The sequence below is a fragment of the Python bivittatus genome, unplaced genomic scaffold (genome assembly GCF_059951505.1).
Source record: "Python bivittatus isolate LINGU-HERP-01145 unplaced genomic scaffold, Pbiv_v1 ctg000330_np1212, whole genome shotgun sequence".
Taxonomy (NCBI): Eukaryota; Metazoa; Chordata; class Lepidosauria; order Squamata; family Pythonidae; genus Python; species Python bivittatus.
In genome coordinates, this window is record NW_028277058.1 from 38,101,229 (window position 1) to 38,128,964 (window position 27,736).

General features: G+C 39.3%; 1 protein-coding gene across 3 annotated transcripts in view; it reads left to right on the forward strand.

Moving 5' to 3' along the window:
* CARD10 (caspase recruitment domain family member 10) overlaps positions 1–27,736 on the forward strand; it is a 120,479-nt gene that overhangs the window by 32,706 nt on the left and 60,037 nt on the right. The window contains exons 1-2 of one of the 3 annotated variants that reach the window (XM_025163407.2): positions 542–560; positions 19,909–19,991. The exons of 1 other annotated variant lie outside the window; for it this stretch is intronic. The gene's annotated coding sequence lies outside the window, so the exon portion shown is untranslated. Of the gene's footprint in view, positions 1–541; positions 561–19,908; positions 19,992–27,736 lie in introns of those variants that run through there. One more of the 3 variants, XM_025163405.2, reaches the window with a different exon arrangement.

The window sequence follows — 27,736 nt, forward strand, 5'->3', positions numbered from 1 at the left end:
AATCTGGAGAAAGTCTGCATTTGTGTGCAGAATGCGTATGTTTTGAGCGGCTCATTTGCTTTACAAGGTAAGGGCAATATTAAATACTCCTCCAGGGAAAGAACAGGAATTAAAGCAAACTTGTTAGAAATATCAAGTCACAGTATGCCAAATTACCTTTAAATCTAAACTTCAAGTAAAAAATGTTCCTTTAAAGCTTGGATTTTGCAAACTTTTTCTTAATTCTTACCACCTCTCTCAAGATATTTTATTTGGAAATTGGCATGAAGCTTTTAAAGACATTCCATGCTGCGTTTCCTTAAGAGCAGTGTTGTCCAAACTTGGCCACTTTAAGATGAGTGGACTTCAACTCCCAGAATTCCCCAGCCAGCATGCCTGCTGAAGTCCACTCATCTTAAAGTGGCCAAGTTTGGACAACACTGCCTTAAGAGGGACATGAGGAAGAGAGAACCGTACATCAAGTGCAGTGCTGTGTTTGCCTAATAAAACAATGATGAAGCTTGTGGCAACTTGAAGAAAAATATGAAGGATTCTGCTATTTGCCAGGTGACCTCCTATATGTAAGTACTCTGTGGTAATATAGAATAGTAAGTACCTAATATTTATTTTCCATTTGTGGGGTATAACTTGCTTCTATTTTGTCTTTCTAGATTTCCCTTTATTTTAATAAATGTCTTATGTTTTCCTAGAAATTGAGCATCTGTTCTTACCATTCCAAGAGAGACTTTGCTCACCTCTTGTGCCTAACCTTCTCAAGAGAACTGATTTGCACCTTTCACTGCACCTATGCTACATCTTGGAGGCCAGCAGTTGCCTACATAATAGAGTGCTACCTAATTGTTTCTTGGTCCAGACCTTCCCTCTCCCCAAAATCAGGGGAAAGAAGAAGCTGGCAGGAACTGATTAGTTTGATGTTTGAAACCTAGGCCCATTTTGAAGGGTGGATGGAATTTGAGAGAAATCTATAGGAGTAGTGACATTTATTTCCCAAGTAATCTATAGTGACATTTTTTCCCCAAGTAAACATGCAGACTTGGAGAGATCAAATGATTTGGTGACACTAGTTAAAAATACCTGTCTCTGAATTACTAGATCACTTTCACAAACTTTTGTTGGCTGATCTTTGATTGTAGCAAATTGAAACTGAAATCATAAACTGTTGGTTGAATCATAGCTTCTCCCTAGTCCTACCATTGATCTATTAACTGCATATATATAATTTCTGTTAACCTATCAGGACCAACAACTAGCTTACATATGATGATACAGTCTGGTATGATATTAAGAGTTAACAAGAAGACTCAAAGCCAGTCCTATTATATGATCGCACAATTCTGCATAAAATTGGCACATGTTGCATGGATGCATATTTAGAAAGAATGGTTATCTTTTAAATGCAACACATCTCACCTTAGTGGGGACAACTGACCTATGTATTCACTTAGTGTTAAGTTAAACAAAAAATGATTGGCACCTTTCAAACCCCTGATTTTCTCTTTTGTCTTAATTAAATGAATCTTTAAACCAAACATGGATTAGAAAGCTCTTCATAGAGGAAGTCTGGGTTATCTTTTTTTTTTAATAATAATTTTATTAAACATTACAATTAAAAAGATAAGAACTAAGAATATAAAAGAATAAAAAGAAAAAATAGTGCAGAAAAGGAGAAAAAAGGAAAGGAAAGAAATAGAAAAGAAAGAAAAAAATAAGAATATAGTTAAGAAAAAGAAAAGAAATATATAAAAAAGATTTCCCTTTTTTATACTTGTGATGTTCCTTTATCACAAGTACAAACAATTTTAGTAACTTATCAACTTGTCTTAAAATACAGCAAATGATCTTCCCATATCTCATCTCTTATCTATAAACAAACCATTAAAGCCTTGTTGTTTCAGTCCTGATCAGCAAAAGTCCATTAAGGGTTACCAGAGATGACAACACATCCATTTTAACCTTGGTCAGATAAGCCAACTTTATATTCCTTCCTTTTACTTTTAACAATTTTGATATTTAATCCCTTCAAATAATGCCCTAGAACTTGATTTCATTTTTTTTTTTTTTGGTCCCTTCTCACAAAATCCTTCAAAGCTTTAACAAGCCTCTGTTAACATCTGGGTCCATTATTCACAAATATCCTTCAGTATGTCTCTATATTTATGTACTCAAAAATCGATATTAACTCTTAATTTTAATGGTTTATAATGTGTAATTTTAGGACGATTGAAGCCATGGTGCATAAATTATTGTAAATGATTTTTTAATTATAACCGACAAGTACCTTGACTAGCATACTTTTGGATATATAATCCCTTATTCGGATTGGACATATTTCATGTCTTTCCCTTTCTTTTAATATTGTACTGGTCTAATTGAGTGTAATAAAGTTAAAGTTAAAGTCCTTCAGTATGTCCAATGTTAAAGTATTTTGTTCCATTCTGCATTAGTAAATCAAATTTAAGTATTCTTGTCTTTTAATTTTAATCTTTAGTTCCTTCCGGTTCTCTCTAGTGTCCAACCTTCAAAGTCCCACTCTATCTTTTTTTTTTTTAAGAATTCAAAACAAAAGCATTTTCCCATGGGAAGGATTCCTATAATTAATTTCAAAAACTTATTTCAAATCCATCTGGACCCTTAGTCCATTTCTAACTTTCCAGAATCAAAGTTCTAATCACCCTTTTGCTGTTTATTCAAACAAAAAAAAATCTTTAAGTCCTTAAACTCGTATTTAAAATTTCTTTCACCAAGGATTGAAGGAGACTCAGCTGGTGCTATAAAACTTGTTGGTCCAAAGGTTCCTAATAGCTGAAAAACAATTAAGAAGCAATTTCAAAAAATTATTAAGAAATGAGGCTTGGCGGACTTTATGTCCATATAGGCTCCATTACGGCTGTGAGCTTAATTGAAATCCGTCAACTCAAAGCCGCTTGACTCACAAGCCGACCACAAAAACTTCAGTTCCTGTAGTCTACTCATGAGAAACAGCTGTCCAGAGTGCAAGTGGGCAATCTCCTTTTTCTAGAGACACTTTGCTGGGCAGAATTTGCTGCCTGGCTGCCGATCTCCACCGCAGTACCATCCCTGCTCCTTCAGAGACATCTAGTTTGCCATGAATCCTCACCTGAGGTCAGGACGTTGGGGTTATCTAAGTTAGAATACATTCCTATTCTAGTGGTGAGCAACTTTAAGTAGTATATATCTTGTTTCAGAGGTGGGGAAGGATTTCCCACTCCATTTCTGGTAGCAAAATAATTTGGGTTGGTCCTGAATGGGAACCATTAATGCTCCTGGTGAAATTTTGTTTGCCATTCAGCAGTGGTGGTTGGATGATTGTTGGGCCTTCGCTTGGGTCATCCTTTGCCTAGACCAAGGTTTGTAAGGTCCCTTCTTCTGGGCATTAAGTAATGTGTGATGAGCTGAGAGCTGGACTCCAGAAGATGGATTGGACCAGGACAAATAAATGGTTGGGGCCAGGACAAAAACTAAATTTGATTTAATGTAATTTAAATACAATTAACATTAAAGTTAAATTACACACTGTTAACACACTTCTCTTACTGTCAAATTAGAAATTACTGCTTAGTGACAACATTTGGAGAAGCTTCGGTGGGCCAATCTTAAAGTCACATGTGGTATTCATACCCTCCTTTGAGCCCTCTCCAAACACAGTTGCTGACAATTAGGGTCATCGTTTTTACTACTGTGAAGCAGGAAATACAAAACTGTAATGTAAAACATAAAAAGACGGTTAAGAAACAGAGCATGCTCCTCAGAATTCACTCCCGAAGCTGTGACGGAATGTCAGGAGAATGCAGACCCATTACAAAAGCGGTACCTCAATCTTGGAAAAGTAGAAAGCATGAGAAAGAAACTCAAAGCGATTCTACTTTGACTGGGTTATACCTGTTGAAATAGAATGGGGCTTTGATGGGCTTTCAAGATTTTGTTTTAACCCTCTAATCTTAGAGTGCTTTCCAAGACTCCTAGTTTCCTGATCTTGTATATCTCGAAGGGCTGACAAAAGGTTAGCGGGAAAGAATTCTGGTTCCACCCAAGTGTGACATCCGTTGTCATTCCCAGCCCACTGTACCCTGTGTGCCATACACAATGTGTGTGTCATGCCAGTAAAAGTGAGAAGCTCTCATCCTGCTTTAAAGGGATACATCTCTGGTTTCATACCCCTCCCTTACGCTTCGTTCTTTTCTGAGTTTGCTTTCAGCATGCTTTTTGCCATGGGTGGGCTGTTGCTTCCTGTGTTCCCATCCTCTCCATGACAGTGATAAGTAGATCTTATTTCCCCCACAAAGGCACGCTAAGACTCCAGCATGTGCTCTCCTTTGAAAGGAGCTGACCTTGAAAAGGCCATGCTGAACACCCTCCTGCTGCTGCTGCTCAAGAAAAGGGAAGGAAGAAAGCAATCTCCTTCTGAATTTGCACATCCAGCTGAAGGACATTAAATATTTATTTTGGGCCTATGGAGAATGTCAACACATTTTCTAGAAGCAGAAGTCATTAGTCGTGTTGTATTGTGGAATGCAGTGTGCAGAGAGAACCAAGTCTCTCAATGAATTCAAGAAAAGCTGCTAGCTGATACAACTGCAACGTCAGCTAGAAAATGTCGGTGGAGCACAGTAGAACAGGATTAGCCCTTGAACTCAAAAAAACCATTTCATTTGCTTTATTTACATGGCATTTGCTGATCTACTTACATTTTTAGAGAGCCTTCCTCCCCATAATTTGAATTTGTGTTTTAAATAATGCAATCTCAAATTTGCAGTGTTTGCACGCTGGGGTCTGCATGTGGCAGTTCTATTAACTGGCCTTGGTGTCCCCAACCGGGTACTCAGAAGTGTTGATATGCCCACAGATATTTCCCTTAGTTCCATCAGAATGTTTATTCTTTAAAAAGAAGTTTAAGAAAATAGGGAACTTCTGGCCTCCAGCATAATCTTTATTTCCAGGAATGCTTGTGGCATCTTTCTTAAACAACAAAAACGATGGATGGTGGTTGACCATTACTTTATTTGAAAATGTACCTACGTGTCCAGATAAAATATAAAAAATGAGGAGGGGTGGCATGGAGTGTTCTGTGGGGGGAACATTAGAGCAGTGGCCCATGACCCAGTGGGAGCTGTTATCAACTCGTGGTGCTTATTATATAGCTCAGGAGAATGAACGGCAAAGGAGAGGCAAGCTTGTGGTTCTTCCCTATATGCTCACTGGTTCTTAGCAGAGGATTGGTTTGATGAAGATCCACAAGTTGCTCTTGTTTTATAAACATTTCATTTTGCCACTCTGTCCTACTGCCTAATCCAGTGAGCTGTTACTCTCAACTGCAGAGCACAAGGGCATCCTCAGGGCAAGGGAGGGCAAATGATGATTTGTTAGTCATCATGTCATTGTGTAAATGAGGGGACTAACATACTTGCATCAGATGTCAAAATGTCATAACATAATTGTGCATCTTGCATGGTGTTGTCATGACTCATGTATTATCATGTTGATGTCTTTATGGCTTATTAGAGATGCTGTTGTCCCAACATATTCATAAGTGCTGTAATGCAGAATCTAGGACTATGGACTGACCCCAATTCAGTCCTAAGGACAACAGAGGCTCAGAGTGGCCAATAGTCTGATTAGGAACATAATTAAAACAGGTTGTTGCAGTAATGGATCTCCTACAGTTGCATATATAGATTAATAGCTTATATTTAGGGACTGAAGTTTATGTTTTTAAAATACAACAGTTCATTTCCTGATTCCAAATTTTGACTAGTGATATAACACCTCTAGGTGTCTGACTAGCATAGAGGGTGAGCCTTCCAATATGTGTCTGCTCAGAAATAAGAATGATTGACTTCATTTGGATTTACTGCCAGGTAAGTATATGATTGAAGCCTCTGTTTATGACTTAATTTATCAATGTTAAAGCAATTGTACAGCTAAAGCAAATCTACCGCCACATAACTCATGGATGTCCTTGCAACATTCTGTCTTTTCTATGATTTTGTTAATATTAAGAAATCATATTTTAGCTTTTGCTGTTCTGTATGTTAGATACTTTGATATAAAAGGAATATACCAGGGCTACAATCAACATCTAATGTGCAATTCCAAATTATTCTCAAAGTCTTCAGGGAGGATTTTAGTTCTCTGCTGTTTTGAAGAAGGACAATGAAAGATCAAGCTCTATGTATTTGTTAATAGAAATGGCAGAACTTTTCGATTAAGCTAATACATGGTCTCTATTGCTCAGGGGAAATGAAAAGCAGAGAGAGAAAGAGAGTTAAATTGGATTAAATCGTTAATTTTGTTTGATCACTTGTTTAGTGATTGTACATCTGGCACACAGACCTACGTGTTGTTCTCAGTTCTACCAGAAAAACAAAACAAGTTTTCTGACAGTAAATCACAACTAGACATTACATTCCACGCAATAATTCCAGCCGTATAAAATGCTGGAAGGATCTTATGAAGTGTAGCTCAGATGCCTCTGATGCAGAGAGTTCCAGCTTCAATTCTTGATACAGTGGTTACAATGGGGGGTGGATGGGTGGGTGCAGGAGTTGCCCTAGATATCTGCCTGGAATCCTGGAGAGCTAATGGCAACTAGGATATTGAGCTAGAAGGACAAATAACCCAACCTGGTATATAATAGCTATTCTGGGGGCGTCCACACTTGCATGTCCATGCCCCTTTCAAGGATGCTGCAAAAGTTAAAAAAAAAAAAAAAAGGAAATAGATCACTTCTTTATTCTGGCATAATCACAACAGCAACCTGGCCGTAGCAGGGGAAGGGGGGTTGATGACTGACTTTCCTTCCTTTTGGACTGCAGTTTATCGAAGGAAGTTGAGATGTCAGTGATGGGGGACCAATTGCTGGTATTATCTAGCATTTAATTCTTTTATGAAAGCACTAGCCTGGCACGTCTTACAGAGACCTGGTTGTGAGAGGAGGGGAGTTAATCTCCCCAGTCCTGCACACCAGGATACTCTATGCAGCAGGCCAGAGCTGGAGGGCAAGAAGGTGGCATGAGCTGGAGTGGGACAGGGGGACAGGTGTGGAGATGAAGATGGCAGACATTTTCTGTGAGCAATTTTCTAAGATAACCTAATTTGCTTTGATTTGAACTCCAATGTTGATATGGGTCACAGGGAGTTAACACTGGTAACTGCTTGTCAGGTCATATGGATTCCTTTTAACTTGTATATCTCAAGGATTTGGACAGGCTGTGAAGAACTGAGAACCACTGCTTGTTTACTCAACACCTGCCCCTGTGATTAAATTAGCTAGGCTGCAGCTAGCACCAAGGTGAAGGGAAGTGATTAGTACCCCTTTGAGCCTTAAGGATGCCTTATAAAGCTTACTTAAGAAGGCTTTCTTGACTTGGAAGACCTCTCTAATTTATAGACCAGTCTCTAATATCCCATTCTTGAGCAAGGCAGTTGAGAAAGTGGCACTATTCCAGGTATATCTGAATGAGACAGATATTTTGGATCCATTTCTCTCAGGGTTTTATATGGGATATAGTATTGAGATTGCTTTGATTACCTGAAGGGAAGACCTATGCTGGAAACCAGATGGAAGAGTGTAACACTGCTAGTTCTCTTGGAACTCTTGGTGATTTTAGAAACCAATGATGATGATATCCTTTTGGATCACTTAATTTAATTGGGTCTTGGGGCATTGTTTTGCAATAGATTCCAATCCCCAGCAATCACTGGATTTGCAAATAGTAGATATGATTAGCAGCATGTTTGCAGTTATGATTACTGTATCAACTGTGACTCTTCTTGAGCTTGCCAGATTTAGTGGCTGTTATCCATGCCTTGGTTACAACCTACCTTGACATCTGCAATGTGCTATACATGGGTCTACCCTTGAAAAGTGCTTGGAAATTGCAATTGGTGCAAAATGGGCAAAGATCTGGATGGCCCCAGCCCTGTTAGCCTTTCATAAGGCTCTATAGACCTGGCTGTTCCCCTGGCGTTTGGGTCAGAAGATTAGGGAAGCCCTGCTGGTGATGTGGCAATAAAATAAAAAAAAAAATAGTGATTACACAGCAAGGTACAGAGATCATACGATTCTTCTGCTGAAACATCTGCACTAGGTACCAGTTACCTACTACTGTGGTTGGGGTTGACCTATAAAGTCTTCTTTGCAGGACCACTTCTCTTACCATGAATCTGCCTGGCTACTCAGATCAGCCAGAGGTGCCCACCTGAAAATACTCTTGCTGCCATAGGTTTAACCATCTGACACATAGGTAAACATGGGATTCCTAAAAGCACTCTGTAGGGAAAGGTGCTTGGCTCCACTGTCCCAGTATTGAGGAAGCTGTTAAAAAGAAAAATCTCTTCCACCATGCTATTAATGTATTGTTTTAATGTTTAATGTTTACCTGGATGTTGTTTAATGCTATTTTGTTACTCTTATTAGAGCTTTTTTAAAAAAACGGTCACAAGCTGCCTTGATTATCAGATGGGTAGAAAAGTGAGTTATAAATCCAGTAAGTAATTAAATAAGTTTGTCAAGTGAAATACCAGTTAGCTTACACTCCAGAAATAATAGTAGTGAGTGATGGTTATTTATCAGAGGGCTTTTAAAAGTGATAAATCACAGCCATGACAGATATTTGTGCAGTTTTTATTTTGTTCTATGTTTTTTGATATAGTTTTTAATTGTTAGCTGTCCAGAGTCATGAATGTGAGATGGGTGGTCATATAAATTTAAAGAAACAAACAAACAAACTGGAGTCCTGTTTACAGCTTTCTTGGGACTGGAACTAGGTAGATGTTCACAGAATTGAGTTGCTTGTCTATCAGTGGTTATTATCATGGCTACATGGAAGCTCTTCTGGGGTCAGAGGTAATGTGCTTCTGAGAATAGCTCCTGGGGAGCAATAGCATAAGGAGTTTTCATAGGAATTTGGTTGGAACAGGATGCTGAAGATGATACAACTTGGCTGGATCCAGCAAAGCTTCTTCTTATGTGATGGTTTTCACCCTTTCGCAATTCTTACCTTTCAGATTTCTCCTTGCATTTGGGTTTTGTCTTGTCTGGCCCAGGATCTTTTGTTACCTCATGTGTTCAGACTGCTCATTGGAAGGATTGATACTGAAGCTCAGGCTCAGATACTTTGGCCACCTAATGCGAAGAGAGGACTCTTTGGAAAAGACCCTGATGCTGGGAAAGATTGAAGGCAAAAGGAGAAGGGGATGGCAGAGAATGAGATGGTTAGATAGCATCACTGATACAATGAGCATGAAACTGAGCCAACTCAGGGAGGCAGTGAAGGACAGGAAGGCCTGGTGCGATATGGTTCATGGGGTCATGAAGAGTCGGACACAACTTAATGACTGAACAACAACAAAAGTGTTCAGACTTAGTTCTTAAGAGAAAGGAGGTGATATAAGTTACATGTTGAGTGGGCAGCTGTACAGAATGAATGAATGAATGAATGAATGAATGAATGAATGAATGAATGAATGAATGAATGAAAATTAGCTTTTCATTGCTACCCTTCTGGTCGCTTCAGCTTGAAAGCAGAAGATATTGTGGAAGAAACATTGGATTAATTTACTGCTAAAGACAATTTAGGCAACTCTAATTGAGTGCTTCAAGGTGATTGTATAAAAATGGATAATAGGTTGGTAGCAGGGCATGATAGAAGGCAGGGAGGCTGATGTTTGAATCTTATTTCAGGCCTGGCAATGGGACACCATCTCTAGTTGCACATGGTGGCAAGAGGGAAGCGTATAGTAATAGGTGGCTACTGTTTGCTTCAATGAATCACTTTGCGCATGGAGGTGAGGATATTTGCCTTGTTGAGGCATAGCAATCACATGACTCATCAGGTCGCTTTGCAGTGTGTGGGAGGCATCTTCCTAAGCTTTCAGCAATTGAAAGAGGCTTCTGTACACAGGCATATTACCTTATGGTAGAACCTGGGGCAGCAAGGCATAATTCCCCCTCACAGGGGCAACTAGGTATAGGTGTAAGAAACCCTGAGCAGACATGCAGTGGAAGGAATGAAAAGGGGAAATTAAAGTATTACCATCTCCTCTGCCTCCCCAGTCCTGATCAGAAGTGCCTCACCAACTCTATCTGACATTTCCATAATTCTCATACTTACTTACTTACTTACTTACTTACTTACTTACTTACTTATTTATCAAATTTGTATGGCTGCCCATCTCACAAAAAAGTGACTCTGGGTGGCGTACAATACTTAATTATAAAAACCAATAAATATATCAAAACATTCATTTTTAAAAACTATAAATAAGCTGAAATTGCAGCTCAGGCAGGGGAGTTGCTCCATAGCAGGAAAGCCAGTAGATCAGCAATAACCCCACTGCTCCATAGAACAGAACTTCAACCACAAGATCTCACATCCAGTTATCTGTGGTGCGGGGTCTTTAAAATCCTTCAAACACTTTCACACTCTGCCACCACATCCACATTTTCCATCCATTATTGAAATTAAGTTGAAATATGTGTAACCAGGGCTAGATTAAGGTAAACTGACCTTAATAGTGCCCCTTGGCTCTTCCATTGCTTGACTGACAAGACATTATGACTCAGTAAGTGCTGGAAACTAAAGTTGAGTGTGGCAGTGAAAGAGTTAAGGGCGTGAGAGCTAGGGGGAAAAACTCTATGCCCTTCCCTTGGTGCCCTGAGGAAGTGTTTATTTTGTTTAATGGTTAATCCAGAGCTGTAACTAAATTGAGCATTCTTTCTTCTGTCCTTCTCTTTCTGAGCAGACCACCTAAACATCTTCTGCCTAGTTCTGTCAACTTTTCTTTTCTTCCTGCCAAGGAACCTATATAATTAAGGATGGAGAGGGTTCAAAAACAGGGCAAGTTTATGTTTTCAGATATAGGAAAGGAGTCATTGTTCTCATATGGTCTATCCCAACAACACTAAGGATGCTATTGAGACTTCACAAGGCCAAGTGGCACCTTATTTGGAAATCTGCATCTCCTCTCATTCTTTATCTGAATTCTGACTATGCCTCTTCAAAACAGCAAGATAGCTTGTAGCTTCTGCCTTCTGTCTCCAACCAAGTTTTCATTTGTTTGCTAATTTTTAGGATTTACATCCTACTTTTCTGGCCCTAGGCATTCAAGGAAGCTAACAATACATTTTTTAAAAAATAAAGAAGTCCTTAAATTGTTATAAAAATAGTATCATTGCAACTGAGAAGAGGGAGGTTTTGGCTCCTTCCCTAAAAAATGGAAATAATGGATGCTGAGCATCAGGGGTATTTGCAGGGGGAGTAAAAAAATCAAGATGATGGCCATGCAATTGAAAGCTCACCCCACAAAAGTCAAGATGGTGGACATGACTGTGGGATCTCATGGCCATGGCCACCATTTTGACCTTTTGACCCCCCCCCCAATGGATGTCCCTGCTGAACATAATTCTCATGGTGCAGATTCCATAGCTTGAGAACAAAGAAGCTCCCTCCCATGTTCCTGATAAAGAGACCTTGGAAAGTGGGCACATCTTTAAAAGGGTCCCTCTTGCTGTTTCCTAGCATTTGGATAAATGTCTACTTAGATAAGTGATCCCTAATTCAGGCCCTAATCTTTCTTTCCATAACAACTTGCTTGAGGAAGAAACATGAAGTTCTCATATTTGGGGGATCTTTGAGTTGGTTTAGTGACAAAAGGTATTGTCCCAATGTGCATTTGACTCTTTTTCTTTTGGTAGCTTGGCTTTGCTTGTTTTCCTTATACTGTTTCTCATGAGCTTTCCCCCCCTATCATTTAGACCGTAATGTTCACGGGCAGGTAAGTTTATTTTTATTGCTACTTGGTAAATCATGATGCATGCAGATAGCATGGTACCTAGACAAGTAGATAAATGTAGGATCTGTGGCACAAGATGGGCAATAAAAAGGCCTATATAAATCTGTAAAGTCTCTACTTGTAACACTTTGTCTGCCTTCGTTATCATTTTCAGTATATATACTGAGTATATAACATAGGACTAGGGGCAAAAACCTTATTTAAAAATTATCCAATATTTGCAAGATGACTGTGTATATTTGTATATGGTGGTGGTGGGGAATGCACAAATGCTATATTATTTTTAATTTTTTCAAGCATAACACTATTTTAATAAGACGGTATTTTAATAAGACAATTTGGAAGCAGAGCCAGGGGTATCTGAGGATGGAGATTTATGGTTTTTTTCTGATTTAGGCTTATTCATCACTGGCTTGAGGGATGGGCCCCGCTTTCTGCTGAGAAACAATTCAGTTATGAAAAATGAATTCCATTTAAAAGACCATATCTGAGGTTTGATTTTGCACAGGCATTGAAGTCCTGCTTTTCTTTGCCCCTACCCATGGCCTGTACTTCTAATGAACTTGGAGAGATATTGGCCATATTTTAGTTCGCGGCACTCTGCAATTCTTTTTTCCCCAGGGACTACTGAACTGTAAAGCTGTAGGCCTACAACAGGTCAGAGGTCATCTAATTCAACTTCTTGCATAGAGGCAAGTATGATGTATTTCAAAAATACCATTAGATACAAAGTTGTGTTAGTTAGAAAATCGGTTGTTTAGAAGGACAACTGAAGCAATTAAATAGAACAGACTACCTTAAAGTTTTATAACTTGGCATGTTTACCCCTCTGAGTTAACACTGGAGGGGCACTTCTTTCTAATACCAAAATGTGTATAAGCAGGTCTGGGACTCAGGAAACCCCAGCAAAATGCCCCACTGATATGATAGAAACCTTCCTACTTGGGTGGGGGCGGGGGGGAGGTTCTTACCAAGTGTGAGTACTAAGCACCTGCAAACCTTCTATCATTTAAAGTTTTCCACAATGCCTAAAATACACAATATCTGACAGTCTCTGAGATATCACGACCCCTACCATAGATTTGTGGTGATGATGTAATGGGAAGGGCAGCAAGGCCCCATCATTAGTTTTGGGAGAATGTTGGGATGGGGGGAAGACCTGTGCACAAGCATCTGCCTCAAGATTTGAAGTACTATTTCTGGCCCTGTGAATGAGTTAGAATGACTTACCCTCAGTGATTTGCCCCTTGTGCTGAAACACAGCATGCTATGAGTGTGTCTTCTAATTGGAAAAAGGTAACTGTATACCACTGATTTATGTAGAGAGGCAATGGATGCTGCTGTGAAGGCAATGAAAAAAGAGGATCTTATAGCCCAAATTGCTCAACCTTTGGCTCAATGCAGCAAATCCAGACGAAGAACATCTCCAGAGATATGTGTACCGCTATTGTTTGAAGATGTATGGCAATGCAATGTTCATAGGCAATTGATTTCATTCCTAAACTTCTCTTATCAAAAACGTTTCTCCTGTGGTTCAAACAAAATATATCTATCTGTAATTTAACCCTGTTAGATCTTGTCCTGCTCTATAGGGAACCAGAGAAGAAATAATGAACTTCTCTCTATGACAGTGTTGTAGGTGTCTGAAGAGAAATTATGTCTATCACCCACCTAATGTATTTCTATATCCTTTCTTTGGGCATGCATTCCATACTGCTGACCCTCCATATAAATCTTCCGGGTTATATCCTTCTTCCAGTATGGTTTCCAGAACAAAGTACACTATTTGCAATGAAATAGAATTAGCACAAAACGAATTAAAATAATTGCTTCTCACAATTTGGAAAATCTAGTTGTTGTTTTTTTTAATGCAGACCAAAATCTAATAGGCCCTTTCTAAAGCTGCATCCCTGTAGTGCAGTGTTGTCCAAACTTGGCCACTTTGAGTGGACTTCAACTCCCAGAATTCCCCAGCCAGCCATGCTGGCTGGGGAATTCTGGGAGTTGAAGTCCACTCATCTTAAAGTGGCCAAGTTTGGACAACACTGCTGTAGTGGGTCATATTCAGCTCGAGATCGACTCCAGAGTTTTTACATATATTACTGAAGAACTGTGCTCAGTGTCTAAACATTTGGAGTCACTGACTGCTTTAATTACCTCAAAGGCTCACAAATGCAGCAACACACGTTCCCTGTCTCCTATGGAAGCTAACAGAACAAAAATATGCATGGAAACAGAGACACACATAAAGTTTTCGGGTTGTACCACATACTAGACTAGGCCAAAATGGGATAGAACAGTTTGGTGTTCAGCATGTTCACATTAAGATGTAATATGGTTGGTTTGTTTGCATATTCTGTTATGCGAAAGCAGCCATTTTAATTTGTTCACTTTAAAGTTTACAAGGGTTTATGAACCTACCTAGTGAGTGCATTGGATCCAAACAGAGCATTCCTTTTGTTCTTTCCTTCTCAGGGCACAAAAGCAATTCTGTTTGCCCAAATTGGACAACTACTGAGATTGTGGGATGAGAGAAAGAGAAAATCCTCACAGTTCCTGGCTCTTTTGTTCTGGCCTCCAGCAAGAAGTGATCCTAGCAGGTCTTTTGCAAGGAAAAAGATTCATTTTGTGCCTGAGGCAGATGCTTCTTTACTGTCCCGATATCCATCCAAGTCTAGGTGCACAGAGTCCTAGGCCAGCCAGGCTTTTCTGGCAAATGAGGCAAGAGAAATTCTTCAAACATCTCTCCTCATTTTGGCATTAAAAATACAATAAGAGCAAATGGATGATTTGTTGCCTTTTCATCATAATACAAGTCTCCTGTCTACAGCAGCTTCTTAGCTCTGTCAAATGATCAAGCTGGTCCTATTAGAACAAGTGCTACTCTTTGTCCCCTTTCCAGTGATTGTAGAAGGAAAATATGTAATTTTAAATGAGAAAATTCTTTGTGGTTCTGTGGAACGGGCACACTTTATGCAATTCTTCAGACTCTACTTCGAAGAGTTCCCACTGCCGTGCCCATAGCAAAAATAAAACATCAGAATCACAGTAGGTTTAATTTTAATTAATGAGTAATTAAAAACAAAAGAAAACCAAAATCAACAGGATAAAATGCAGATCACAGGAATATCCAGTGATCTGGGCTAATAGGCTACCTTGCACCAAAAAGACAATAGGTTGAGATAGGTAAGCCTCTCCTGGGGAGGTATCATAACTGAAAAGGCTCTCAGGATTTGACTGTCTGAGTCACCTCAGAAGGCAAGGAGATCCAAAGAAGGACAACTAAGAAAAAAAGGAAAAAAACAACATTTTGCTAGGCTCATGTAGAAAAAAATGGTCCATGAATTACAGCTTGGGGAGGTGTCCATAACTCAGTGACAAAGCAGATGCTTTGCACATATAAGTTATTTGGTTCAATGTTAGACTAGAAAAGATTTCTGTCTGAAACCTTGGAGAACTGCTGCCAATTAATGATAATAATACTGAATTAAATGGACCAATAGCTTTCTGTGTTCCTAAATTCCTTCTATAGTAGAAGAATACACTATTTGATACCATAGTTTCCACAGTCCTTTTCTGTTGGTCATCCTGGCTTGGTCTGATGATCCAAAGTATCTAGAGGACACCAGGTTATCTACTATCTCTGTTCTAAAGAGTCTAAAATTAGATTTATTTTGAGCACCAGGCTTAGAACCAACTTGCATATAACAATAGGAAGTCTTTTTTTCAGCATGACAAACATTCATAGACAATTCACAACATCAGTTGCATGAAGTGTTATTCTCAGTTGGTAGATTCTCTGTGCACATGGGTATATGCCACCCAGAGTAGCTTTCTGTGAGACGGGCAGCCATATAAATGTGATGAATGAATAAATAAAGAGAAAAAAATGGCAAACAGTGGAGAGGTTAAATGGCAATAAAATGCATGAAGTACAACCTGTGACAATTCAAGTTAAATGTATGAACGTGAAGCACGAAGACCATTCATAGCAGCAGTAATTGGTGAGAATGCAACTATTCTAGGCTTGCTAAGCTAATTAGCACTGATTGTGAAGTAGTACTAGGGAAATGACTCCTTCCCTGTGTTTTCATCTTTTCAGTTTTCATATTCTTTTTTAGCAATAATTTTAAGATGTTTTCTTTCAGTGTTTGGCTCACTACCTTGGTTGGCAGTAGCTGAAGGTTAAGATCTGGCAACTAACCACATAAATAAAGGGTGTGTGGCTGACTTTTGAGAGGTGTGGAAAAAATAATCTTCATCACTTTCCAGAAGGAAAAGTCACATAAACTACTCTGGACTAGGAAAAACCTATGGGTATGAGAAATAACAAACACTAAATGCTAATATGATTCATGAGATATGCTTGTAATGGGCATTACATGTCACTCCCCTTTGGCCATGGTTGGGTTAAATCACTGAGGTTCCATAGATGATGTGAACAGGATAATTCTACACATGCTCATTTCTTGGTTTCTTAGTATTTTTAATTTTAGGACAAAAATAGTAATGCAGGTTTTTAAAAAAAAATATTTATGAGATTTATCCCTGTCTTCAACCTTACATGGACTCTAGAGTAGAAAGTCAGAATTGAACCGTCTTGAAGCTACATTTGCATTTTGATCCATGCACTGCTGTTTTGTGGTACAGTTACCAGAGATCAGAGCAAGTGCAATTAGAACATTCAAATCAATATGTAAAATCAATCTAGTTCAAATACATTTAGAAAATTAGGCTGATTCAGTTTGGATGTCTGAACTGATTCAGACCAACATTCCATACTGGGCCTGATTCAATGTGATCTCTTTTGGATCATTCAAATATATACATGCAAGTGTGCAAAACATCTAGATTGGTCCAGTGTGTTCAGTTTGATTTGTTAAATCAAGTTGATGCCCTGAAACAGTCCAAACTGATTTGGAGCTGTGAATATCATGCTGGTTGAAAAGGTGCTACAAGTGTTAGCAGTTAAATTTTTAACACTTAAAATGGACAAGAACATTGAGGGCTGTCAGGCTGGTAATACATGGCAGCTTTATCCAGATGGATGATCTGGTTTGGGGAATGACAAAGGGAATCTGATTCTGTTAATTCTTCTTGAACTTTTAGCATCTTTTGATGCCTCTGAACAAGAAGAATCACTTGTGAGATTTAGGAATAAGGAGGCATAGTTTTGCAGTACTTTTCTTTGTATCTCTCAGGCAGATTTCAGAAGGCCTCACTTGGAGACCGTTGCTCTTTGAAATGGCAGCCATTAGATGATGTTCCCTCAGAGCTCCATTCTGTCTTGATTTTTTAAGTATCTAAATCAGTGTTTCTCAACCTTGGCAACTTTAAGATGCATGGACTTCAACTTCCAGAATTCCCAGCCAGAATTCCCCAGCCAGGGGAAGTCCACACGTCTTAAAGTTGCCAAGGTTGAGAAACACTGATCTACATGAAACTGCTGGGGGATATCACCAGGACATTTGGAGTTGTGCTATCAGTGTGCTGAGTATCTATATTTCTGTGTCATCTTCAGGAAATGGTGTGGCTCCTCTGAATGTCTGCCTATACTCAGAAATGGGCTGGATGTGGGATAATATATTGAAACTGAATCCAGGCTCATTGTTAGGGGCTAGAATGCCTAGCCAGCATCTGGAGAGGTTGCCAGGTTTGGAAAGACTGTGATTGTCTATACTCACTAAATGTGAGTCTGTTTCCATGAGATGTGAAGGTAGCAAAGATTTCCAGTGAGAATGTGGACAAAGTAACAAAAAAAAAGACACAGTTCTGATTCAAACAGTGAACATCTCTCTTGCTGGGATAATGTTAGAGCATCCTTTGCCACAGGAAGGTATAATTCTTTGTTTTTCTTATTTTTCCTTGCCACGTCCCCCAGAATACTCACCCAGGAAATTTTCTGATTAAAAAAGGAGGGGTGGGAAGAGGAAATTGAGAGAGAGGGAGGGAGAGATTGATTGTGGTTGGCTGCTGCAGAATTACTAACAGCAACAATTGTAAAGCTCCATTTGGTCTCAGTTCACTGGAGACAGTACAGCGTGTACTGGCTTCTGATCATTCATTTGAAGCTGGCGAATTGATTCCTCTGATGGGAGGCAAAAAAGTGAGACAGGAATTGAATGCTCAGAGGCTGTGGGTTAAGTTTTCTCTCTTAGAGCTGCATCCTAGAGAGCAATTGTTGTGCACAGTGAGAAGCCAGGAACTGGCTGGCTGGGTTCCCACATTCCTCCCCTCCCCATAACACTTTCTTTTCCTAAGGATGAGTCAGCAGCCCTGTGAGTTAATACTGACTTTGTTAACTAGAGCTTAATGGGGCAGATGAAGGGCAAATGCTGATTTGTGCAGCTCAGGAAAATTCTCCATCCCTTCTCCTGCCCCTTTTTAAAGGCTGCATGGGCTGGAAGCCAGACTGTAGAAGAGGAGGGCATGCGGGAGGGAGGCTTACAGGAGATATCAGGGTTGCACGTTGTTTCCTCAGGTCTTGCAGTTGCACTTTTAACAGACCTGTTCTCCTTAGTCAGTTATTTAGTATGGGTCTTTCTCTCCTGACATGCATTTTTCTCATAATGGCATTTTAATTTGCATTATTTGGGGAGAATTTTTAGGGCTTATATTGCATTATTGTTTATTTTACAATAATTGTACTAACTTAGCCTATTTTATAGGTAACTTTTTTTTGTGCCTTTTTTTTTACTCCTGGACAAGTTCCTGCAGTTTTCTTGGCAAGGTTTTTCAGAAGTGGTTTGCCATTGCTTCCTTCCCAGGAATGAGAGAAAGTGACTGGCCCAAGGTCACCCAGCTGGCTTTGTGCCTAAGGCGGGACTAGAACTCATGATCCGCTGGTTTCTAGCCTGATGCCTTAATCACTACACCAAATTGGTTCCCTTACATGTAGAGTACAAAGAATAAAAGTTATATTGGAAAATATCCTAAATCCATACTACAGTATATGTATAGCCAGTTGAAGGTCGCAAAATATTGTGCGTGAGAACACTGAAGTTGTACATTTGACTAATTAAAAATAAAAGTAGACACATCCTAGACTTCCCAGACAGCTGATATTAATAGCTGTTCACATGACCACAAGAAAGGGCTATTTGCTCTTAAAGCCTTCTCTCTAAGTTTCCTAGCACATTTTCTCTTTGTCACTTTCCAGGGGGGAGAGGCATGAAAGCAAAAATGTAATGCTTTATTCTTGTCTTTGTGGAAGTCACTGGGGGAAGGACGGGAAGCAGGCTAGCTGAAGATCTACTTGGCACCTTTAAAAGGCAAGAAGAAATCCAACAGGTTAAGATCCCTGTTGAATCTTCATCCTGACCCAAATGTTTGCTGGGGCACAGCTGTTAAAAAGCCTACCAGACAGTGTGGCACAGTAGTGAGATACAGAGCTAAATCCTCATTTGACCACAGAGTTCTTCAGAACTGTCACAAACTCTTAGCCAAACTTTGGTGAGAAATAGAAGACGCCGTTTTGTGCATTGCCTTGAGCTCCCTGAGGAAAGTATGAAATCATTGCAATAGTAAAATAAATGAATAAAAATGAATAAAGCAACATCAAGAATTCTAACCAGTATGCTGTACTTCTCTATCTACAAGCCTTTTCCCAGTCTTTTGTTTTTGCTGGAGCCCAAGACTGTCATTTTTAATCTTCATCAGGAAAACAGTATTAAGTTAAACAAAATAAAAATGGGGGAGCAGTTGAGTTTACATTTAATTACCATTTTTATGCAGGAGCAGGGTCAATCAGGTGCTGGGAGGGTTTCAGGCTGCATTTCTGAGTCTTTGAAGCAACTCCCAGTGGCTGGGACAAACAGTGTGTTGACCCAGAAGATGTTTTTTCTCTCCCCCCCCCCAATTTTGGCTTAGTGTGATGTGCAAATTCAGCCATTTTGGTATGCAGACTAGGTTTTGAATTTGTATGATATGGGAACTTAATTAATTGGGTATTAATCACAAACTACAGTATGTCATAGTCTGATACAAGAATACAGTTGTAACCCTAAAGCACTCGGCAGAGAACTAAGAACCCAGCTAGAGGGGGCACTGATCAGACTAGTTTGATGTTTCTTTAATTGCACTTTTTTTCTATAGGTAAAGAAAACAGAATCCCCTCGGAATCATAGTAAGAAATATGGAAGCTTTGAGTTCTCTAGTATTCCTCCTTATGGAAAATGGTAAGCAAATAAACATAATAATAATAAAGTAAAAGGAGGAGAACACAAAGGTGCCTGAAGCTGCAGCATAGAATGGGCAACTCATGTCCATGGGCTACATGCAGCTCCTGAGCACCTTATGTGTACCCCTCTACCTCACTATCACTGACAAAATTCAGCAGTGAAATGGCCAATTTTCCATGGTGTGCTTTTTCCCTAGAAAATAAAAGGATGGGGAGGGAACTGGGAGGCCTCTAGGAAACCTAATTCAATTTCTACCCTTAAGAATTCAGATAAGCTGTCAAAAATGAATAAAGCTGGACTACCAAAATTTAGTAATTTTGTCATTGAATTTGAGAAGCATAATTTTTATTTGGGGACCTTCGGAATTTTAAGGTGAAAATGTGGTGAATTTGCTTTCCAGAGGTTGCTACTTCCATTTCCACTTTAAAATTGGGAAAACACCAATGGGCCAAAAACTTCACCTAACTCTTCCAGTATTCTTTGACCATGCATCTGACAAAGTAAGTGAATTTCAGCCCTAGGAATGTATGAGACAGATATTCTAATTGGGCATAACCAGGGTTAACATCATGTTTTTGTTGATGAAATCCTTGTTTATGTGACACAATGAATAATAGAACCATAGAACTACATTTGAGCCTAATCCCTTGCTCCATTCAGGAATCCAGATTAAAGCATCGATGACAAATGACTGTCTAGACTGCACTTAAACATGCCCAGTCAAAGGCAACTCTTTGTTGGTGATTGTTCAGTTGATCTTGTTGATTGTTGAACTTTTCTCTGACAATAGAATAAACTGAAATCCATTTTTCTATAGCTGAAATTTGGTATTTGGTGTTCTGTCTCCTGAAATTATAGAGGACACATGGTGGCCTTTTTCAGTGTGCCACCCTTTCTGATATTTGAAGAGCATTATCTTATTCTCCTCTCAATCTTCTCAAGGTTAACATCTTTTAGTCTCTGCTTATAGCATTTACCTTTGTTGTAGCCACATTCTAACACTGACTCATATCCGGTTAGTAATGAATAATTATTCCAATAACTTTTTCACAGGTACCATTATAAAGCCAGGTATCTCTTACCCTATAGCTCTACATTTTCATTTCTGTTTTCTAATTGATGAATTTAGTATTTTTCATTATTATCCATTCTTGTTTTTTTAGTCCATGTTTCATAACAGAAAACCAAAGAACATTTTTTTCTTGGTTATCTTTGGCATTCATTGCAAGCCTCTTCCCATTCTAAGCCTTAGTCTTCCTGAACTCATACTTTCAGATTTGGGGCTATTTCCTGATATGCAAGATTCTGTTAATGTAGTTTTGTAATAAGAGTAGAATTAGCTCAGTTGATTGTGTTTCCTGTCTGGTATAGCTAGTAAGGTTGCAAGTCTGGAAGTACAATTCTCCCCTGTCTCCTTTACAGCCCGAGAAACTAGGGAGGGTCTCTTCTGAGCCTCTTGCCCTGCCCACTATCCAGCTATGGGCTTTGCTGTCTCTTATCTGAATGTTCCTTAAGCAGCGTCTCTTGGCTCAGTCTCCGAGGTCTTTCCCACATACCATTACAGTAGGACCTTATTACAGATGGACATGGAGTTTAGTAGAACCAACATAAGTCCAAGGTCTTGAATGATCTTCCATTCATAACCCCAGTCTGAGGCTGAGAGACCAGCAAAGGGTATTGGAACCAAATTTCCTATCTCCCTTTCCCTATACAGGCCTGCTCCCTGCATCCCATCATATTTCTCTCTGCCCTTTGCTATTGCAATCCTCCCCCCCAACTCTCTAGCTTCCTCTCTAGCCTCTATGACTCCCCCCCCCTCAACTCTCCTGATGTACAGGGTACTCTCCAGGCTTCCTCCCAGTAGTCCTCCTTTCCCATCCCTTCCCCAGTTCTCAGACTCTGCAGAATGCTCAACTGCTCTGACTCCTGGACCTCCTGCCCTTTTGTTCTCTCACACCACTAGTTAGGGCTCTATATCTTCATCTCCACCTGTAATCTCAGGGAATTTACTCAAGCTATAAGCTTCCTTCTTCTCCTCTTCTGGAATTGGTCCTTCACCCCATCTGCCGAAGTTACTTCCAACCGAACAACCCAAGAAGCCACCATTTCCTCTTCTGTGCCAGGCCCCTTCCCCACTGTATCCTTCTCAGCAGTCCTCCAACTCACTATACCCTTCTCAGCAGCCTTCCAGCTTCCAGTATAGCACATAAAAATCAAATCGACTATATTATTGGTACAAGGAGGTGGAAGAGTTGTTATAACAGCAAAGTTGTAGTCAGGATATGACCGTGGAACAGATCAGAAACTACTCATATGCAATTTCCAAGTCAAGCTAAAGCAGAAGACAAAAGCCCAGTAGTTTCCACGATACAATCTTGAGCATATGATCACTATTTTCAAGAAAAACATCAAGAATTGCTTGGAAGTTGTGAACCTCATTGATATGGAACCAGAGGAACTGTGGAATGAAATTAAAGAAGTTATTAAGGAAGAATGTGAAAAGACACTGCCAAATATTGAGAAACAGAAGAAAGCAAATTGGTTGTCAGAATAAATGTTGAAAATTGCCAAGAAGAGAAGCCAAAGGCAAAAAGGACAAAGATCTTAGGAAATTGCTTAACAAAGAATTTGTGAGCTGTTAGAACAGAAAAGAAGCAGTACAGTATTACAAAAACATTGAAGATGGAAACACATATAGAAAACAAGGGAAGTCTTTTAAAAGATCTCTGAACTCAGAAGGGGGTTCTAGTCTCAAATTGGTATGCTAAAGGATGCCAATGGACAGATAGTAATCGATTCCAGGAAGATCAAATAAAGACGGAAGGAGTATACTGAAATTCTGTACAGTAGGGATATCAGCATCTGAGGTACCTTAGAGTATATTCCCTATTTACAGGAACCTCTAGTACTAGAGGATGAAGTTAAATCAGCACACCATTATTACCAGGTTGGAAGGCTACACAATTTTTCTACAGAAAAATGGCAAACAACAAAAGAAGAATCAGTAAAGGTTCTAACTAAACCAGCAAATCTGGAGAATGATATAGTGATCAACAAATTAGAAGAGTCCACTTACATGTCAATACTAAAGGAGACTTAACAGCATGTACAAACTAGTGCATAATATCCTTAATTTCACATGCTAGCAAAAATAATGTTTAGGACCACCCAGTGCAGATTAGAGCCCTACATGAAAAGGGAGATGCCAGATGTTCTAAAACCAGATATTTCTGGCTTTAGAAAAGGCCAAGGAATAATATACATTATTGCTTCTCCTTCATTGATGTGCTTCATTGAGTGTAGAAAGGCCTTGATTGTGTTGACCATGTCAAACTGTAGAATGCCCTTAGGAAAATGGTAATCCAAAAATTTCTCACTGTTGCTATATATGACAGAACATGGTGAAACAGATTGTCTCCAGTTTAGCAAAGAAGTGAGACAAGGTTATATACCTTCTTATTTATACAAGTCATACGCTAAATATATATGGAGGCTGGATTGGAAAGTGAGTGTGGTTTTAAAATTGAGCATGGAAGATACATAAATAACCTGCACTGTGCCGATGACACTACTCCTGATAGCTGAAAATGCAAATGATCCGCAAGTTCTAGCAATCAAAGCAGCACAGTGAAAAAATGGGCCTAACTTTAAATATAAAGAAGACCAAAGTAATGACAGCAGGTACTTGGTGCTAGCCTTAGAACCAACAATGAAGATGTTGAAGTGTTGGATAGTGTCTGCCTTTTAGGATTGACTATAAACAGCAAAGGAACCAGCAGTCAAGAAATACACCACAGATTAGCACTTGGTAGGGTAGAAATGAAGGCCTTGGAAAAGGTATTCAGATGCTGTGACGTATCTACTGTATAGCTACAAGGTCAGAATCCTGTAGGAAGTGGCTTTCCCTGTGACAGTCTATGGAAGTGAAAGTGAACTTTGAAGAAGTGGGACAGAAATAATAGTGATGCTTTTGAACTTTGATGTTGGAAAAGATTCCTGAGAATACCATGGATAGCCAAGAAAACAAACAAATGGACCAAATCAGTTCAGAGTTCTCACTCAACTCACAAATGACTAGGTTCAAATTATCATATTTTGGAGAAGTTCATAATGCTGGGAAAGATGGAAGGAAAGAGAAGAGGATGATCAGCAGCAAGGTGGATAAACCCAATCCTGTAATGTTATGTGCAGGGAAACCTAACAGAGTAGGGACAGTTCATTCTGGAAAAGGTCTATTATGTGGTTGCAAAGAGTGAACACTGATGTATTGTCAAAGGCTTTCATGGCCGGAATACGATGGCTGGTGTGGGTCTTCCGGGCTGTGTGGCCGTGTTCTGGAAGTTTTGTTTCCTAATGTTTCGCCAGCATCTGTGACCGGCATCTTCAGAGAGCAGGAGCACAGACAGGGACAGCTCCTGCCCTCTGAAGATGCCGGTCACAGATGCTGGCGAAACGTTAGGAAACAAAACTTCCAGAACATGGCCACATAGCCCGGAAGACCCACACCAGCCAAGTGAACACTGACTTGATGGCATATTATCAATTGATCAAAGCCACTTTTCTTCTTCCCCATTGCCATCTCTTCCCCTGTCCATGTTGGGAGTGCAGGAAGTAATTGTGTATGTAGTAATTGTGTATGTAGGCCTCCTGATCTGCCAAGTGGACTTTACCCAGACTTAGAAGTATGAAAGACCCCTAACGCTGGTAGAGCTGGAGCAAGAGTTGCTGCTGCTGATAAAGCTGCTCTCTACTCTAGGGCCTGTTCCAGATCTAGGCTAAGTATTGAACTTAATCTTTAGTGGGCCCTGTGGCCAGGTGAAAATAATATCCTGGCAAATGGGGTTCTTCTTACCCTGGCCTAAAGGCAGTTGGGGCTGCTAGTGTTGGTAGGCCTGGAAATTCATTTTTTTCCCCAACAGGTTGGTTGTCATTTCTTTCCTTCATGTATATTTTGTGAGGAAAACACATATATTATTTGCCCTTTGATTACTTACTTAATAACAACAGCAGCTGCTCTTAAAACAAAAAGCATCTATTTCTAGCATCACATTGTACATTTCAGAAAGCAGGCTTCAAGGAATACAGTATATCTCCAACTATACCAATCATAGCTTTTCACATATGGTAACCTTAATCAGCTGCTGAACTAGTTACCTACTTCCACAAGAGAAGATTTCTCAGTGTTTCAAACACTCAAAAATGTGCAGCTTTCAAAGCTGTATAATATTAACACAAAGGCACATCTGCAGAGAAGCACTGCCGAAACCCCCAAAATATATGTTATTACAAAAGAGAACAACTCTTAAGATAACTGCTACAGCTTTTTCTCCACAGTTTAATTACGAAAACATTAGCGTAGGCAATTAGGAATGACAAAGAAATGATAGAGAAATACATAAAAGAGAGCTCAAAGTTCCTCTTTATGCTATTTTGTACTAAACCTGAGGGAATGTCTAAATTGCTTGGTTTGTATGCAGTTTGCACAACGAAATATTATGAATGGCTTTGAAAGCCCACAATTACTTTATCTATTTAGTTGTTTAGGGCAGTCTTTTCAATACAGTGCCCTACTTACAGTATTCTTAGCAGTCAATGAGAAAGTTAGGACTTAAATATACAGTAACTTAACCACAGTAGCCATTACTTATGTTTGGAAATGTAGATTTTCATGAGGCTTGCCCATTTCTCCTTCAACACCTTATTAAACATCAGCTGATTTGTCATAAAATCTTTCCAATTTTTGATTTTGCATAACCATAGAATTTGTATCCTCCAGGGAATGCAGCAGTGTCATTTCTTTTCTTTGACTAGCACAAATTCTGTGTGAAGTATGATGATGTGTGAATACACCTTTACCTCTTCTCAAAAGTAAGGGAAGGAGCTGGACCTTTTAAAGAAGGGACATGGACACCTCACAAGAAGCTGGCTGAAGGCAAGGCCATAGAAGCTTATAGCATCAGATAGAAGAGAGGGAGATAGTCTTCTTGTTTCATTCTCCACCCTTGTGCAAAGCTAGTCAAGAGTGTCCTGGTGGTTGCCAGGAGGCTAGAGAAGGAAGTTGTCTAAAGGCTTTCAAGAATAAGCTGAGGGAGATTCACAAGAACTTACAAGAGGCACCAGCAAGGAAGTCCCACCAACAAATTATCTGGGAATGAACAAGTCAAGAAGAAACTACCATACTAGCAAATGGCCAGATACTAGCCATAGGAAAAGGCTTCCACAAAAAGCCTTGGGAGCGAATGAAAGCTGAGATGATAAAGCACTTAAGCTAAGAATGGAGTAATGGCAGTCAAGGAATAAGGGAATAGTTAAAATAGGTAAGTAAGGTGGAAGGATAATGTAAGAGGTAAAGTTCTCAGTGTGAGTAGAGAATGACTGCAGAAAGTATAGATAATAGAGATTAAGGGCTAGAAGCTAAACCCTGAGTACAGAAATAACATTACAGTTATGGGAAAAATACCAGGAAGATGAGAGAATAAATAAGGTATAGAAGTGTATATCATTGTGATATAAGGATAAGAACAGATAAAGGACAATACCTGTAGGAACTTAGTTTCTAAGCATGTCTATGAATACAGAAAAAAAGAATAAAGCTTAGAACTATAGAAATATAAACTATAGTAAAACATAAGATAAATTATAAATGATAAAGAACAACCCCTTAGACATACTGTATAGAGAAGATACAGAAGTGCAATGAATAAGAATTCACTTCGTTGTTTATGTAAAGAACAAAGTTTATTTTGTATTTTTCTTTAATCTGTTCAATCATCCCTGATTCTTGGAGACTGGACAAATCCCTGCAGTTTTCTTGGCAAGATTTTTCAGAAGTGGTTTGCCTTTGCTTCCCTTGTATACAATTCTATAATAAAACACTCTTTTCCCAGTGGGAGATTATGTCCTGTCAGATCTGTAACATCCTTAAAGGAACCCATGATAAAGGTATACTAATCCTGAATAGAGGAAAACTGATATAGCGAGATGATGTACTACAGCCAGTAAGTCTCAGATTCAGGTTTCCCTATATGGTTGAGCTTTCTCTATATGATGAGCTGGAATCTGACATGTTTGGAGGGATGTAGCCTTCAGAATTTGTATCCTACTTTTCACATAAAGAAAACCAACATAAAAACTGTAGTGAGACTTGAAGGGTGGGAAATGCAACAAATAAAGTGCTATTGATATTGCAGAACTCTGTACATTCCAAATAGCAGCAAACACATTAAAAAACCTCCTTTATTACAGGCAGTCCTTGACTTACAACCATTTGTTTAGCAACTGTTTGAAGTTACCGTGGTGCTGAAAAAAGTGACTTACGACCGGTCGTCATACTTACAACTGTCACAACGTCCCCATGGTTATGTGATCAAAATTCGGGCACTTGGCAACTGGCATGTATTTACAATGGTTGCAGCATTCTGGGGGGTCATGTGATCATCATTTGTGACCTTCTCAGCCAGCTTCTGGCAAGCAAAATCAATGGAGAACTTGTGATTCACTTAATGACCACATTATTTAACCATGTGATTCACCTAATGACAGCAGTGATTTGCTGAACAACTGCCACAAAAAAAATCATAAAATCAGGTGTGGTCATGTGATGCCTCGCTTAATGACTGCACTGCTTAATGATGAATTTTCCGGTCCCTATTGTGGTTGTAAGTCGAGGACTATCTGTATAGCCTACCATTTTACTTGGTGATTTATACTACATTGACCATGGTTTTCGAAATTAATTCTTG